The following is a 14,749-nucleotide window of genomic DNA, read 5'->3' as shown; positions in this document are numbered from 1 at the left end:
TGGTCAAGGGCACATACCTCAGTTATAGCCTCAAACTCTGGCCCCACCAGGGTGTGTTCTGGAGGCAAATAATTGATGTATCTCTCTCACATTGATGTTTCTCTCTCTCTCTCTCTCTCTCTCTCTCTCTCTCTCTCTCTCTCTCTCTCTCTCTCTCTCTCTCTCCTCTCTCTCCTCTCTCTCTCCCCCTCTCCCTAAAAAACTCAATAGAAAAATATATCCTTGGGTGAGGATTGATGAAAACAAACAAACAAAAAAACTTTACCTTCATCTATTCCTTCTCTGACATCCTTCCTTTCTTTATGTAGGTCTGAGTTTCTGATCTATATAATTTTCCTTCCCCCTGAAGAAATTATTTTAACACAACTTGCAAGATCTACTTTCTTATGGTGAGTTTTCTCACTTTTTGTTTGAGAAAGTTTTTATTTCTCCTTAATTCTTCAAGGATAATTTCACTGGATATAGAATTTTAGAAGAATGGTTTTATTCTTTCAGCACTTTAACTTTTTTATTCAATTCTCTTCTTGCTTGCATAGTTTCTGATAAATCAAATGAAATTTTTATCCTTATCCCTGTATTGTTATGGTGTTTCACCCATCTCTGACTCTTTTTAAGGTTTTCTCTTTGCCTTTAATTTTTCTTTTTTCACTTTGAAATATGTCTTGGTATAGACTTTTTGGTATTTATCTTGTCTGATGTTATCTGAGCCTCTGGACCTGTGGTTTGGTGTCTGTCATTACAAAAATTGTTGGTGATTATTAATTCAAATATTTCTTCTGCTCTGTTATTTATTTCTCCTTCTTCTGGTATTCCAAAATGTATTATACCTTTTAAAATTGTTCACAGTTCTTGAATGATCTGTTCTTTTACATTTTTTTCTACTATTTTTGAAGGTTTTTAGTGACCTATGCTAATTTCACAGACTTTATTTTTTCTTGGCCATATCCAGTCTACCCAAGGGCTCATCAAAGCATTCTTCATTTCTATTACAGTGTTGTTGTTTTTTTCTATCAGTTTCTCTTGCTTCTTTCTCAGAGTCCCTATATCTCTGTTTAAATTGTCCATCACTTTTAAAAAATATATATTTTTATTGATTTCAGAGAGTAAGGGAGGGGGAGAGAGAGATAGAAACATCAATGTTGAGAAAGAATCATTGATTGGCTCCTTCCTGAATGCCCCACACTGGAGGTTGAGCCCACAACAGGCATGTGCCCTGATCAGGAATCTAATCATGACCTCCTGGTTCATAGGTCAATGCTCAAACTCTGAGCCATGCCAGCCAGGCCATTCTTTCATATTGTCTACTCTTTCTCAGAATCCTTCTTTAGTTATAGTTATTTTAAGTTTACTGTGTTGTGATTTAAAAATCTATGTCATCTTATTCTGGTTTTATGCTGCTCTGTTTCTTCAGGTTGTGATTTTTCTTGCATTTCAGTAGGCTTTATTATTTTTTTGTTGAAAGCCAGACATATTTAATTGCATAATAGGAACTGAGATAAATAGACCTGTTGTGTGAGATTTTGTTAATATGTCTAAAAGTTGGGCTGTGTTTCATGTTTGGTATAGGTGGGTGCCAGAGAGTTCAAATTTCTTCAGTGCCCTTGTTTTTGTCTGTCCTCTTGACTTCTAGCTGCCCTAAGAGCTCTCTCTTAGATGGAGCCTGCATCTTGTACCTTGTTTGGCAGTAATCCACGTTACTATCCTGGAGCCATTAGTGTGGTGCTAAGGTGTGGGAGAGGAGAAACATTATGTAATCTTATGCTTAAATCTCAATGTTTTAGTGAGCCTATATTCCTGGGCTGTGACCTTCCTGTGTGTTTCATGGCTCCCCACTCCTTAGGTGAGACAGGAAGACTAGAGGGTAATGGATACATGCCCTTCCTTTTAGATGGGGTGATGTGCTGATAAAGACTTTTTCCATGGAGAGTAGGCCTCTGTGTGGAGAATCCTCTTAAATCTAATAATCCTCTTAATCCTAATAAATCTGGCATTGTGGGAACATACAAATGTGTGAGTGACTCCTTTGGGGGATGCACCTTTGCTCATGACAAAAAAAATTACCTACATTATACACGCACGTATATACATACAAACATATTCAGATAGATACATGCATACATACATACATGCATGCACATCCATATGTGGGAGTACATGTATTCTGTGTATGAAAGACACAGTGTATATGTCCTGTGCATGAAAGACACACTGCAGAGGATAAAGAGCAAAACTACTATAAGCCTTGATTTTAGGAAGGCAATGATCGATTAAGGGGCACATGCAACTAACCTAAAATTACAATAAAATGCCTAATAGAAGACCTGCAAACTAGGTTCAAGAGTAGCACTGAATGATGAAATTTTGCCTAAGGTTAAGGAGGGTATCATTAAAAGAAGAGAAATACTTTGGGTAGAATAGGAATAAAAGTTTTTAAAGGGGGTGTATAGTGGAACAGTCGTGTTGTGGGAATAGAGTTCTGTGCATCATTCTGGTAAATCGTCATACCTGAGGGGTTTCATGGAAACCCTGGTAATGTTTCTCTCTCTCCCTCTCCCTTCATCTCTCTCTAAAATCAATTGAAAATCATATTTAAAACAAACAAATTTAACACATGTTTAACAAAAACACACTGACAGCCTTGAACAATGATCCCATCTGATTCTAATGTGTGTCCCCAAGTAATAGCATCACCAGCACAGTCCTAGGAGTTATTACTTTGGAAAGTAATAGTAGCACAATTACTACATGGAATCAATGTTTTCCAGATTAAAACATTTATTAATGTGAACATTAAAAACGGGTCACCATTTGAGTCCTGTCTGGCACTTCTCAGCGGGCCCCTGCGCAGGTCTCTGTGGCACTGCTGGTGGACGGGGTCGCCATGCGGGTTCCATCCATCAGCTGCGGGTGGCTGTGCATCAGGCAGGGCTGCTCAGCTGTCCTCAAAGGTGTGAGAAAGCAGCACTTTGCCTGTGGGGACACCTTTCTGCGCCTGCGCACACAGTGGCGACTCCCCCAACAAGGCATCCTTTCCTTCCCTAAGAGGCCTGTAAGGTAAACAGGAGGGAGCGAGGCTTGTCCAAGGTTGCTCAAGGGACCTCGGACCCCAAGTTCTTCTCATCACTGTGTGCCCAGCGGCCTCGTGGGAGCAAGAGATCAGGTAGCCTGAGCACGTCCCACCACGGTTCTGTGTGTAAGACCTGGCCTGTTTTTTTGTTGTTGTTGTTGCTGTTTATTTTTTGAATATTTTTATCACAGTAAAATATACACAATAAAATTTACCATTTTAACTATTTTTGATGCACAATTCAGTGCTGTTGAGCTCACAGTGTTGTGTGGTTGTCACCACCATCATCTCCATCACTGCTCTCATCTTCTCCAACTGAAACTCTGTCCCCATTAAATAATGCCCCATCCTCCTCCCCCACCCCTGGTGCCCCCCATCTTACCTCTGTCTCTATGACTGACAGCTCCAGAGGCCTCATGTGAGTGGGATCACACAGTATTTGTCTTTCTGTGACTGGCTTGTTTCACTGAGCATCATGTCTTCAGGTTGCAGCATGTATCACAATGTCCTTCCTTTTTTTTTAAATTGAATTTATTGGGGTGAGATTGGTTAATAAAATTATATAGCTTCCAGGTACACAATTCTATAATACATCATCTGTATATTGTACTGTGTTCACCACCCCAAGTCATGTCTCCTTCCATCACCATTATCTTTTCTATACCCTCTTCTACCAACACCTTTCCCTGTGGTAATCTCCATACTGCTGTCTGTGTCTATGAGATTTTTTTATTAATATATTTTATTGATTTTTTTCAGAGAGGAAGGGAGAGGGAAAGAGAGTTAGAAACATTGATGAGAGAGAAACATCGATCAGCTGCCTCCTGCACACCCCGACTTGGGATGTGCCCGCAACCAAGGTACATGCCCTTGACCAAAATCAAACATGGGACTCTTCAGTCCCCAGGCCGATGCTCTATCCTCTGAGCCAAACCGGTTAGGGCTCTCTGAGATTTTTTTTTCTTAGCATAATCCCTTTACTTTTCACCCAGTTCCCAGCCCCCTTCTCTGACAGCTGTCAGTCTGTTGTCTGTATCTATGAGTCTGTTTCTATTTTTTTGTTATTTTATTTTTGTGCATTAGATTCCACATATAAGTGAAATCATAAGTTACTTGTGTTTCTCTAACTGACTAATTTCACTTCACATAGCATAATACTCACCAGGTCCATCCATGCTGTTGCAAAGAGTAAGATTTCCTTCATTTCCTTCCTTTTTACGGCTCAGTAGTATTCCATTGTGTTTATGTACCACAGCTTTTTCAGCCACCCCTCTACTGATGGGCATATATCCTATTGAATCAGTGTTTCAGGTTTCTTCAGATATATTCTCAGAAGTGAAACTGAAGGGTCATAAGGCAGTTCCATCCTGCTTTCCACAGTGGCTACACCAATCTGCATTCCCACCAACAGTGCACAAGGGTTCCCTCTTCTCCACTTCCCACCAGCACTGGTTGATTTATTGATGATTGCCATTCTGACAGGTACAAGGTGATACCTCATTGCAGTTTTCCTTTCCATTTCTGTAATGATTAGCGATGCTGAGCATCTCTTTATATGTCTGTGGGTCACCTATGTGTCCCTCTTGGAGAAGTGTCAACTCATGTCCTTTGCTCATTTTTAAATTAGATTGTTTGTTTTGTGTGAGTTTTGTAAGTTCTTTAGAAATTTTAGATATTAACCCTTTATCAGATATATCATTAGTGAACATGTTTTCTCATTCAGTGGGTTGTCTTTTCATTTTGTTGATGGTTTCCTTTGCTGTGTAAAAAAAAAATTAGTTTGATGTAGTCCCATTTATTTATTATTTTTTGTTGTTTCCTTTGCCCGAGGATATATATCAGAAAAAATATATATTGCTATAAGAAACGTTCAAGATCTTACTGCTTATGTTTTCTTCAAAGATTTTTATGGTTTTAAATCTTACATTTAAGTATTTAATCCATTTTTAGTTTATTATTTTGTGTGGTGTTAGAAGGTGGTCTAATTTCTTTCTTTTCTTCTCTTTTCTTTCCTTTTTTTTTTTTGCATAGATCTGTCAAATTTCCCCATCATTTATTGAATAGACTATGTTTACTCCATTGTATGTGCTTGTGTCCTTTGTCAAATATTAACCAAAAAGACATTGGTTTATTTGGGGCTTCCTATTCTTTTCCATTGGTCTATATGTCTATTGTTATCCCAGTACCAGGCTGTTTTGATTAGTATGGCCTGTAGTTAATTTGATATCATGTAGCGTGATTCCTCCAAGTCTGTTCTTCTTTTTCCAGATTGCTGTGGCTATTCAGGATCTTTTGTGGTTCCATATCAATTTTTGGAATATTTGTTATAGTTCTGTGAAATATGCCATTGGAATCTTGGTAGGGATTGGATTGAGACTGTAGATTCCTTTAGGTAGGATGAACATTTTAATGATGTTAATTCTTTCTATCCATGAACTCATTATGTGCATCAGCTTATTTGTATCTTCATCAATTTATTTATTCAGGGTCTTATAATTTTCTGAGTACAGATCTTTTTTTTTTTTTTTTTGAATATAGGTTTTTGAGTCCTGGCTTACAGTTATTCCTAGGTGTTTCGCTTTATTTCGTTTTTATAGGAGAGACAATGTCTCTCTTCTTCTTTTTTTAAATCCTCACTTGAGAATATCCTTTTATTTATTTGAGAGATAGAGAGAGAGAGAGAGAGAGAGAGAGAGAGAGAGAGAGAGAGAGGTGTCAATCGGTTGCCTTCCAAACACCCTGACAAGGGATGGAACCCACAGCCTAGGTATGTACCCTGACCAGGAACTGATCCTGTGACCATTAGGCATACAGGACGATGCTCCAGTCAATTGAGACACACACTCAGGGCCTTAGGTGTTTGTTTTGTTTTGTTTTGTTTTTGAAGTAATTTTAACTGGGATTGCCCTCGGAGTTTCCCTTGAAACAAATCGTTTATTATTGGTGTATAGAACTGCAACTGCTTTCTCAACATTTACCTTGCATCCTCCTACTTTACTGAATTCATTGATCAATTCTAGTAGTTTTTTGGTGGAATCTTTAGGGTTCTTTATATACAGTAAAATGTCATCCACAAATAATGAGTTTTTCTTCCTCCTTTCTGTGTGGGTTGTTTTTTATTTCTTCTTCTTGTCTGATTGCTGTGGCTAGGACTTCCAGTACTATGTTGAATAAGAGTGGTGAAAACAGACATCCCTATATTGTTTCTGATCAGAAGAGAAATGATTTTATTTTTTCTGGTCGAGAATGATGCTGGCTGTGGGTTTGTTATATTTGGCTTTTGTTATGTTGAGGTATGTTCGCTCTATTCCTACTCTGCTGAGAACTTTTATCATAAACGGGTGCTGGATTTATCAAACGCTTTTTCTGCACCTGTTGACAGGTTCAGATGGTTTTTATCCTTCATTTTGTGTATATGGTGCGTCATGTTTATTGATCTGCGGATATTGTACCAATCTTGCATCTCTGGAATAAAGCCCACTTTGTCATAGTGTATGGGTTTTTTAACGTACTGCTGGATTCAGTTTGCTAATATTTTTGATGATTTTAGCATCTATGTTCATCAAGATATTGGCATGAACTTTTTTTTTTGAACTTTGTTTTTAATGTCTTTATTCTGTTTTGGAATGACAATAATGCGGACCTTATACATGAGTTTGAGAGTCTTCTCTAGTAATGAATTTCTTGGAATAATTTGAGAAAGTTTGGTAAAATTCACCTGTAATTCCTTCTGGTCCAGCACTTTTGTTTGTTGGGAGTTTTTGTATTACTGCTTCGGTTTCATGAGTTGTAATAGGTCTATTCAGATCTTCTTCTTCGTGATTGAGTTTTGAAAGATTGTATATTTCTAGGAATTCATCCATTTTGTTCAGATTGTCCAATGTGTTGGCATATAGTTGTTTGTAATGTTTTCTTACAATCATTGTATTTCTGTCGAGTCAGTTGTTATTTTTCCTCTTTGATTTCTGATTTTATTAACAGGGTTACTCACTTTTTTTTTTTTTTTTTGATGAGTCTGGATAAAGGTTTGTCAATCATGTATTTTTGTTTTTTTGATTTTTTTTTCATTGCTGTTAATCATCACCAGAGGATATCGTTTTCCATTTGAATTTTTTAGAGTGAATGGAAGGGAGGAGAGAAAGGAGGAGGAAGTGGAGAAGAGATGAACAGAGAGAGAGATATATATTAATTGGTTTCCTCCCTCCTGTGAGAGAGACTCTTCATTTGGTTCCTGCTTGCACATGCCCAACTAGGGTCAGGGATTGAACCTGCAAGCCAGGTACGTGCCCTTAGCCAGGAACTGAACCCATAACCATTTGGTGTGTGGATGCACTAACCACTGTGAACAACTCTAGCTTCATTGATCTTTTGTATTTTTTTAGACTCTTTTTTATTTCTGCTCTCCTCTTAATTATTTCCTTTGTTCTCATTTTGAGCTGTTTGTTTTTCTCTTTTCTAGTTCCTCTAAGTGTAAAGTTAGATTATTTATCTGAGATTTTTCTTGTTTTTGAGGTAGGCCTGTAATGTTTTGAAATTTCCTCCTTAGAACTACTTTTGCTGTGTCCAATAGATTTTGGATCGTTTGGTTCCCATTTTCATTTGTTTCAAGTTATCTTTTGATTTCTTTTTTGATCTGATTTTTAATCCATTCATCAGTTACATGTTATTTAGTCTTTATGTCTTTGTGTGCTTTACATTTTCTTCTTTTTTTATCTTATAAATAATAACTTTTATTATGGCAAAATGCATAGAATGTAAGATATACAATTTTAACCACATTTAAATATACAATTCAGCTGTATTAAATACATTGATGTTGTGGAACGATCACCACTATCCATCTCCAGAATTGTTTGTTTGTCTGTTTTGCTTCTCATTGTTTTTTTCTTCTTTGTCGAATTTATTGGGATGACAAGTTTTAGGTGTGTACAATTCTATAATATATCACTTGTATACAAGTTTTTTTTCTTCTGATTGATTTCTAGTTTTATGTCATTATGGTTAGCGAACATTTATGATATAATTTCAATCTTGTTAAATTTATTGAGACATGTTTTGTGTTCTAACATGTGGTCTATCCTAGAAAATATTCCATGTGCATTTGAAAATAATGTATATTCTGCTGCTTTGCAGTGAAATGCTCTGCAGATACCAATTAAATCTACCTGATCTAGTATGTCATTTCAGGTTGCTATTTCCTTTTAGATTTTCTGTCTGGCATGTACATATCCATTGATGTCAGTGGGGTATTATGATCCCCTACTATGCCCGTATTGCTGTCAATCTCTCCCTTTACATCCATCAAGACTTTCTTTATATATTTAGGTGCTCCTATGATGGGGACATAAATGTTTAAAGGGGTATATCATCTTCTTGGATTGCTCCCTTTATCATTATGTAGGGTCCTTCTTTGTCTCTTAAGACAGTCTTTGTTTTAAGTCTGTTTTGTCACATATAGGTATTGCTACCCCAGTATTTTTTTTTCATTCTCATTTGCATGAAATATATTTTTCCTCCCCTTTACTTTTAGTTTGTATATTCCATTCTGAGGTAGGTCTTGTTTTCTTACCCATTCAGTTACCATGTTTTTTAATTGGAACATGGGAGCCGTTTACATTTAAAGTGATTATTGATAGGTAAGTATATTTTGCCATTCTATTCTTTTAACTCTGTTCCTATTTTTTTCCCTTCTTCTTGATGCTTTAACAATTCTTGAAATGCTGGTTTGGTGATAATGAGCTTCGTTAGCTATTGGTTGTCTGGGAAGCTCTTTATTTCCCTGTCAGTTTTCAATGATAGCCTTGCTAGGCAGAGTAGTTTTAATTGCAGTTCCATGCTTTCCATAACTTTGAATATTTCGTGCCAATTCCCTCTGGCCGGCAATATTTCTGTTGAGAAATTAGTTGACACTCTTATGGGAGCTCCCTTGTACGTAACTAAGTACCTTTCTCTTTCTGCTTTTAAGATTTTCTCTTTGTTTTAATCTTTGCCATTTTAATTATGGTGTGTTTTGGTGTGAGCCTTTTTGAGTTCATCTTGTTTGGGACTCTCTGTGCTTCTTGGACTTGTCTTTTTCCTTCACCAGGTTAGGGAAGTTTCTGTCATTATTTATTTCCATAGGGTCTCCATCTGCTGCTCTTTATTTTCTCTTTCTTGTACTTCTTTGATGCAATTCATGTTCTTAGGATTCATGTTGTCCCAAAGATCCCTTAAACAGTCCTCATTTAATTTTTTTTTCTTTTTGCTGCTCTCATTGTCTTCTGCTCCCCTGTCTGCAAAATCACTGATCTGATCTTCTGCTTCATCCAATTGCCTATTTCTTTTAGTGTATTCTTCATTTCAGACATTGTATCCTTTACTTCTAACTTGTTTTTTTTATGGCTTATATGTTCATTTTCATGCTTACCATCTCTTTATTGAAGTTCACACTGGTTTCATCCATTCTTAAGTTCCTTTAGAACCCTTATAACCATTTTCTTCTTTAATGCTGTGTCTGTTGTTGCTTGCCTCTACTTCATTTAGCTTTTTTTTTTTTTTTAAGGTGTCTTCTGTGCTTTAATTTGGGGCATGTTTCTTTGTCTACCCATTTTGGCTGTCTCTGTGTGTTTGTTTCTATGTATTGCACTATTAGACGCCCAATCTTGGCAGTGTGGGCTTATGTAGTAGGTGTCCTGTGAGACCTAGTGGCACTGTCTTCTTTTTTCCAGAGCTGGGTGTTATCAGAATCTCCCTTGTGTGTGTTATGTGGGTCCTCCTGTTGTCGTTGAGTCCACAATGCTATTGGCCTATTCATGGTTGACCTTCAGGCTGACTGACTGTGAGGATCAACCCTGACCTCACATTGTATGAGCTGCTGTTCAGGTGCTGACCACATGGAGCTGAAGTGTTCTCATCCTGTTCTGGTGCCTGCCAAGCTCTCTCTTTGCACATGCTGCATATTAAGCTAATTGGATCATGCTCTGATGTCATCTAAAGTTGGCCACTGTGTGTTTGTCCTGGGAGGGATTCTGGTGCCGGCCAATTTCAGATGCTTTCTGTGACTGGCCCTGGGCATTCTCTTTGGAGCTGCAAAGCAATTCCCAGTTTGTGGCTGCCTCTGCTGGGTCAGAGTGAGTTCAGGAAGTCCAAGCAGTGCACCAAGGCTGACTTTTACCTGCAGTGGGACTGGAAGAAGTTCATCAAAAGTCCCAAAACACCCCTGATATCTGCCTCTGCCTGCCTGTATCTGTCATGTGCCTGTTAAGCTCAGTCACTGAAAGAGTCTCTGGAGGTATTCAAGTAGCATGAGGTAACTTCTCAGTGAGTTCTCAGGTAGAGTGAGCGGTGTTCAGCAGATTGATGCAGGTTCAAACTTGTTGTCTGTGCTGGGTTTGAGGGCACTCAGCAAATGTTCCAAGGTATACCAGGTCTAGCTTCCACCTACTGGGTCTCACACACCTCTGAGAAGGCTACAAAAGACCCAGGCCTGGCTTTCTTTGTAGGAGTAGAACTAAAATGTCAAAACAGGCTACTTCGTAGGGTTTAAGATTTCTGGGATTCATAAGATTTCTGAGATCAGCCATGTGAGCTCAAGTGCTTTGCAGAGGGTCAGTGGGTGGTCCGAGGCCATGGAGCTGCTTCTTGCTGTGGGTGGTTCATGGTCCCCTGGGATGCAGTGGGTGAGTGAGATGGTGGTGATGTCCTGCAGCTCTGATCCCATCACTGTGTCACAAAAAGTTTAGTCCTCTGGTGTGTACCTGATCCTCACAGATGCGTCCCTCCATTTCCATTCTAAGGTAACTGCAGTTCTCTTCAGATGTCTGGCCAGATGCATGTTCACTGGCTGCATGGGCAGCACCATTCCTGCCTTCTTTCCTCAAGCTGGGTGAGCCAGGTTGGCTGGGTGCAGGAAAGGGCAGATAAATGGCCCTTGGGTGGGTTGAAATGCTATTAGAACCATTAAGATTTTTTAAAATGTTTTTTCTGTGTCTGCACCTTCACTAGAACAAAGCAACCAAAGTGATGCTTAGCTCACTCTCATGGAAGCACAGTTCTGCCCTGCACCAGTGCCACATGTCACCAGAACAGTGAAGGGGGCAACTGGAGAAAGAAGACAGGGCATTCCTCTCCCAGCAGTGTAATTCCCTCACAGGCATGATGCTGTCTGGAGAGCTGACCCCTGCTGGAGCACTTAAGGCTTTTAGGCACCGACTGTATTGATCTGATTTATATTTTTTAAAGATCACTCTGATTTGCATTTTTATTTTTATTAAAAATTATTTTACTAATTTATTTTTTTTCAATTAGAGATGACATTCAATATTAGTTTCAAGTGTATATAATAGTGGTTTGACATTAATATAACATATAGAGTGATCTCCTGATAAGTATAGCATGGGGGATCTTCTAAAAGGGTAATAATGAAATTCATGAGGGCTCCACTCTCATAACCTAATCACCCTCAATAGACCCACTTTTTATTTATTTTAATCAAACTTATTTGGGTGACATTCATTAATAAAATTGCATAGGTCAGCTGTGCCATTCTATAATGCATCATTTGTATATCGCATTGTGTGCTCACTGCCTTCAAGTCAAGTCTCCTCCCATCACCATTAATCGCCCCTATGCCCTCTTCTTCCTCCCCCCACCCTTCACCCGCCAACCCTATCACCACTCCAAACACGCCACCCCAAGCTGCCATCCCACACCCACCAGCACCTCCTGCTACCCACACGCCACACCCCCAGTCCTCACCCACAACCTCCCACCAGCCTGCCCCTACACCCCAATACTACCCCTCACCCCTATACCCCTCTTACCCCCTACTCCCACCTGCCACCCCACATCCCACACCCCATATCACACAGCCCCCACCCACCACCCACCAGCCCCCAACCCCCACCCCCTACCACCCACCCTTTACCCTCCACCCCCCACCCCCCTTCCCCTGCTTGTGATTTGACATTTGAAATGATATTTGAGATGTGTCCTGAGGGCTCAGGTAGGATTTAGACAGATGAAGAGGGTGAGAATGTGCTTCAGGTACAGACAGTAGCCACAGCCTGGAGGCAGGAGAGATGAACACTGGACAGACCAGAGCATATGCCCCTCAGATGCCTGTGAGTGAGGGGTCAGGACAGGGAAACAGAAGACCCTGCATGGAGGGAAAAGGCAGAGGGGAAAGGGGACCAACCACAGAGTGGTCAGAGCAGGGGAGACAGGGGCCCCTCCATGGGAAGGCAGGGCAGGGGGACAGGGCACCATGAGAGGGGGTGGGCAGTGGGGACAGGAGACCCTGGGAAGGGGCAGGGATGCAGAAGAGTGGATAGGGGACTTTCCACTGAAGCAACAGTACAGGGAAAAGGAAGACCTCTGCCCTAACCGGTTTGGCTCAGTGGATTGAGCTTCAGCCTGTGGACTCACAGGTCCCAGGTCAGATTCCAGTCAAGGGCATGTACCTTTGTTGAGGCCACATCCCCAGTAGGGACTGTGCAGGAGGCAGCTGATCAATGTTTCTCTCTCATCGATGTTTCTAACTCTCTATCCCTCTCCCTTCCTCTCTGTAAAAAATCAATAAAATATATTCAAAAAAAATCATCATTCTCCCCTTAAAAAAAAAAAGAAAAGGAAGACCCTTCGCGGCTGTGACAGGGCATGGGGGACAGTAGACCCTTCTTGGTAAGGACAGGGGATCATCCTTGGAGGGGTCAGTGTCCCCAACTCCTGTCCCTTTTGCCCTGGCCCTCCTGCCCTATCCCATCCATGGATGGCGCCCTGTCCTTTCCAAGCAGGGTCCACTGTCCTCCCTGCCCAGACACAGCCACGAAGGGTCTTCTTTTCCCTGCCCTGTTGCTTCAGTGGAGAGTCCCTTATCCACACTGCCCTGTGGGGACAGAGCCGGGAGAGAGGGACCCCTCCATGGAGTGGGGAGAGCAGACCTTCTGTGGAGGGACATGGCAGAGGGATAGGGGTCCCCCCTTTGAGGGGGCAAGGAAAGGGTGAAATGGACTGTCCATGGCAGGAGCAAGACATGGAGGACAGGGAACCATCCATGGAGGGGAAAGTGCAGGGGGACAGGACACCCCTGTCATGGTCCCCCTGGCACCCCTTCTCTGCCCCTTCAAATGGGGGTTCTTTGTCCCCTGCCCGTTCTCCATGGATGGTCCCCTGTTTCCTCTACTCTGTTCCCTGCATGGAGGGTCCCTGTGCTCCCTGCACTGCTCCATCCCTGGAGAATCCTTTGTTCACCCTTTCCTGACCCCTCAAAAGGTGGGGTGCCCTACCCCTCTGCTCATTTTCCTCCACAGACAGAGGGGAGGGGCACCCTCCATGAAGGGAGCAGGACATTGTTTTTCTTGCCCATCTTCCTCCAAGGAGGGTGCCCTCCCCTCTCTGCCCTGTCCCCACTCCATGGAGGGTGTCACTTTCCCTGTTCTGTCCCCTAAAAGGGGGTTTCTTTGTACCCCTGCCAATTCCCCTCCATGTAGAATGCCCTGCTCCCCCTGTAGTGGCCCCTCCATGGAGAGTTCCCTGTAACTAATCCATGGAAGGTGCTTTCTTCCTCTGCTCTGTCCCTTCCAAGAGGGATCCCTATACCCCTGCTCATTCCCCTCCATGAAGATTCCCCTTTCTCCCTTGCCCTAACTCTCCATGGAGGGTGCCTTCTTCCTCTGCCTGCCCTCAGTGTGGGGGGGTCCCTCCTCTGCCCATTTTCCTCCATGGAGGGTGTTCTCTCAACCCTTCCCTTTCCTCTCCATTGAGATGAATGGGTAGGGGTACCAGGAACCTCCCCTTTGATGGGCAGGACAGGGATGAAGGGGGCACCCTACATGAAATGAGGACAGGAGGACCCACCTTGGAAGGACAGGGCTAGAGGGAAAGGAGACCCTCCATGGCAGTGAGTGGGCAGGGATACAAAGAACCCCTCTTTGAGGAGCGAGGGGAGGGGGAGGGGAAACCCTCCATGGAGTGGAGACAGACACCCTCAATGGAGAGGACTGGAGGAGGGAAAGATGACCCTCCCTGAAGGAGAATGGTCAGGGGAATAGGGATCCCCCCCTTTGAGGAGACAGGGCAATAGAGAAGGGGCACCCTTCATGGACTGGGGACAGGGGACCCTTAGTGGAGGTACAGGGCAGGGGGCAAAGGGTCCTCTCCATGGAGGGGAATGGTCAGGGGATAGAGATCCCCCTTTGAGGGGCAGGGAAGGGGGGAGAGCACCCTCTATAGAGTGGGGTCAGGGATCACACCATGGAGGGGACAAACAGAGGAGATAGGGGACCCTCCATAATGGTTCCCCTGTCCCCACCCCAAGAAGGGTGCCCCTCCCTCCTGCCCTGTCCCCTCAAAGAGGGATCCCTCTCCCCATGCCCATTTCTCTTTAAGAAGAGTCCCCTTTCCCCAGCCCTGTCCCCTCCATTGAGAATCCCTTGTCCCACTCCATATGGAGGGTGCCCCCTCCATCCTGCCCTGTTCCCTCAAAGGGTGGAATACCTAACCCTCTGCCCACTCCTCTCCAGGGAGAATCGCCTTTCTTCTGCCCTGTCCCCTCCATTGAGATTCCTTTGTCACCACTCCATGGAGGGTGCCTCCTCCCCCTGCTCTGTCTTCTCAAAGGGGGGTTCCTTGTACCCTTGCCCATTCACCATTATGGAAGGTCCCCTAACTCCCCTTCTTGTCCCTCCATGGAGGGTCCCCTTT

At 42.3% G+C, this 14,749-nt stretch overlaps 1 non-coding gene across 1 annotated transcript; it reads right to left on the bottom strand.

Annotated features, from left to right (window-relative positions):
• Positions 1-11,030: 11,030 nt before the first annotated feature.
• Positions 11,031-11,233, bottom strand: LOC132214067 (small nucleolar RNA SNORA74). Its single transcript, XR_009448164.1, has one exon. It is a non-coding gene; the product is annotated as a small nucleolar RNA SNORA74 (small nucleolar RNA).
• Between the last annotated feature and the right edge of the window lie 3,516 nt (positions 11,234-14,749).

The sequence above is a fragment of the Myotis daubentonii genome, chromosome 12, assembly GCF_963259705.1.
Source record: "Myotis daubentonii chromosome 12, mMyoDau2.1, whole genome shotgun sequence".
NCBI lineage: Eukaryota > Metazoa > Chordata > Mammalia > Chiroptera > Vespertilionidae > Myotis > Myotis daubentonii.
Note: the sequence above shows the minus strand (reverse complement) of the source record. Positions and strands in the feature narration are given on the sequence as shown.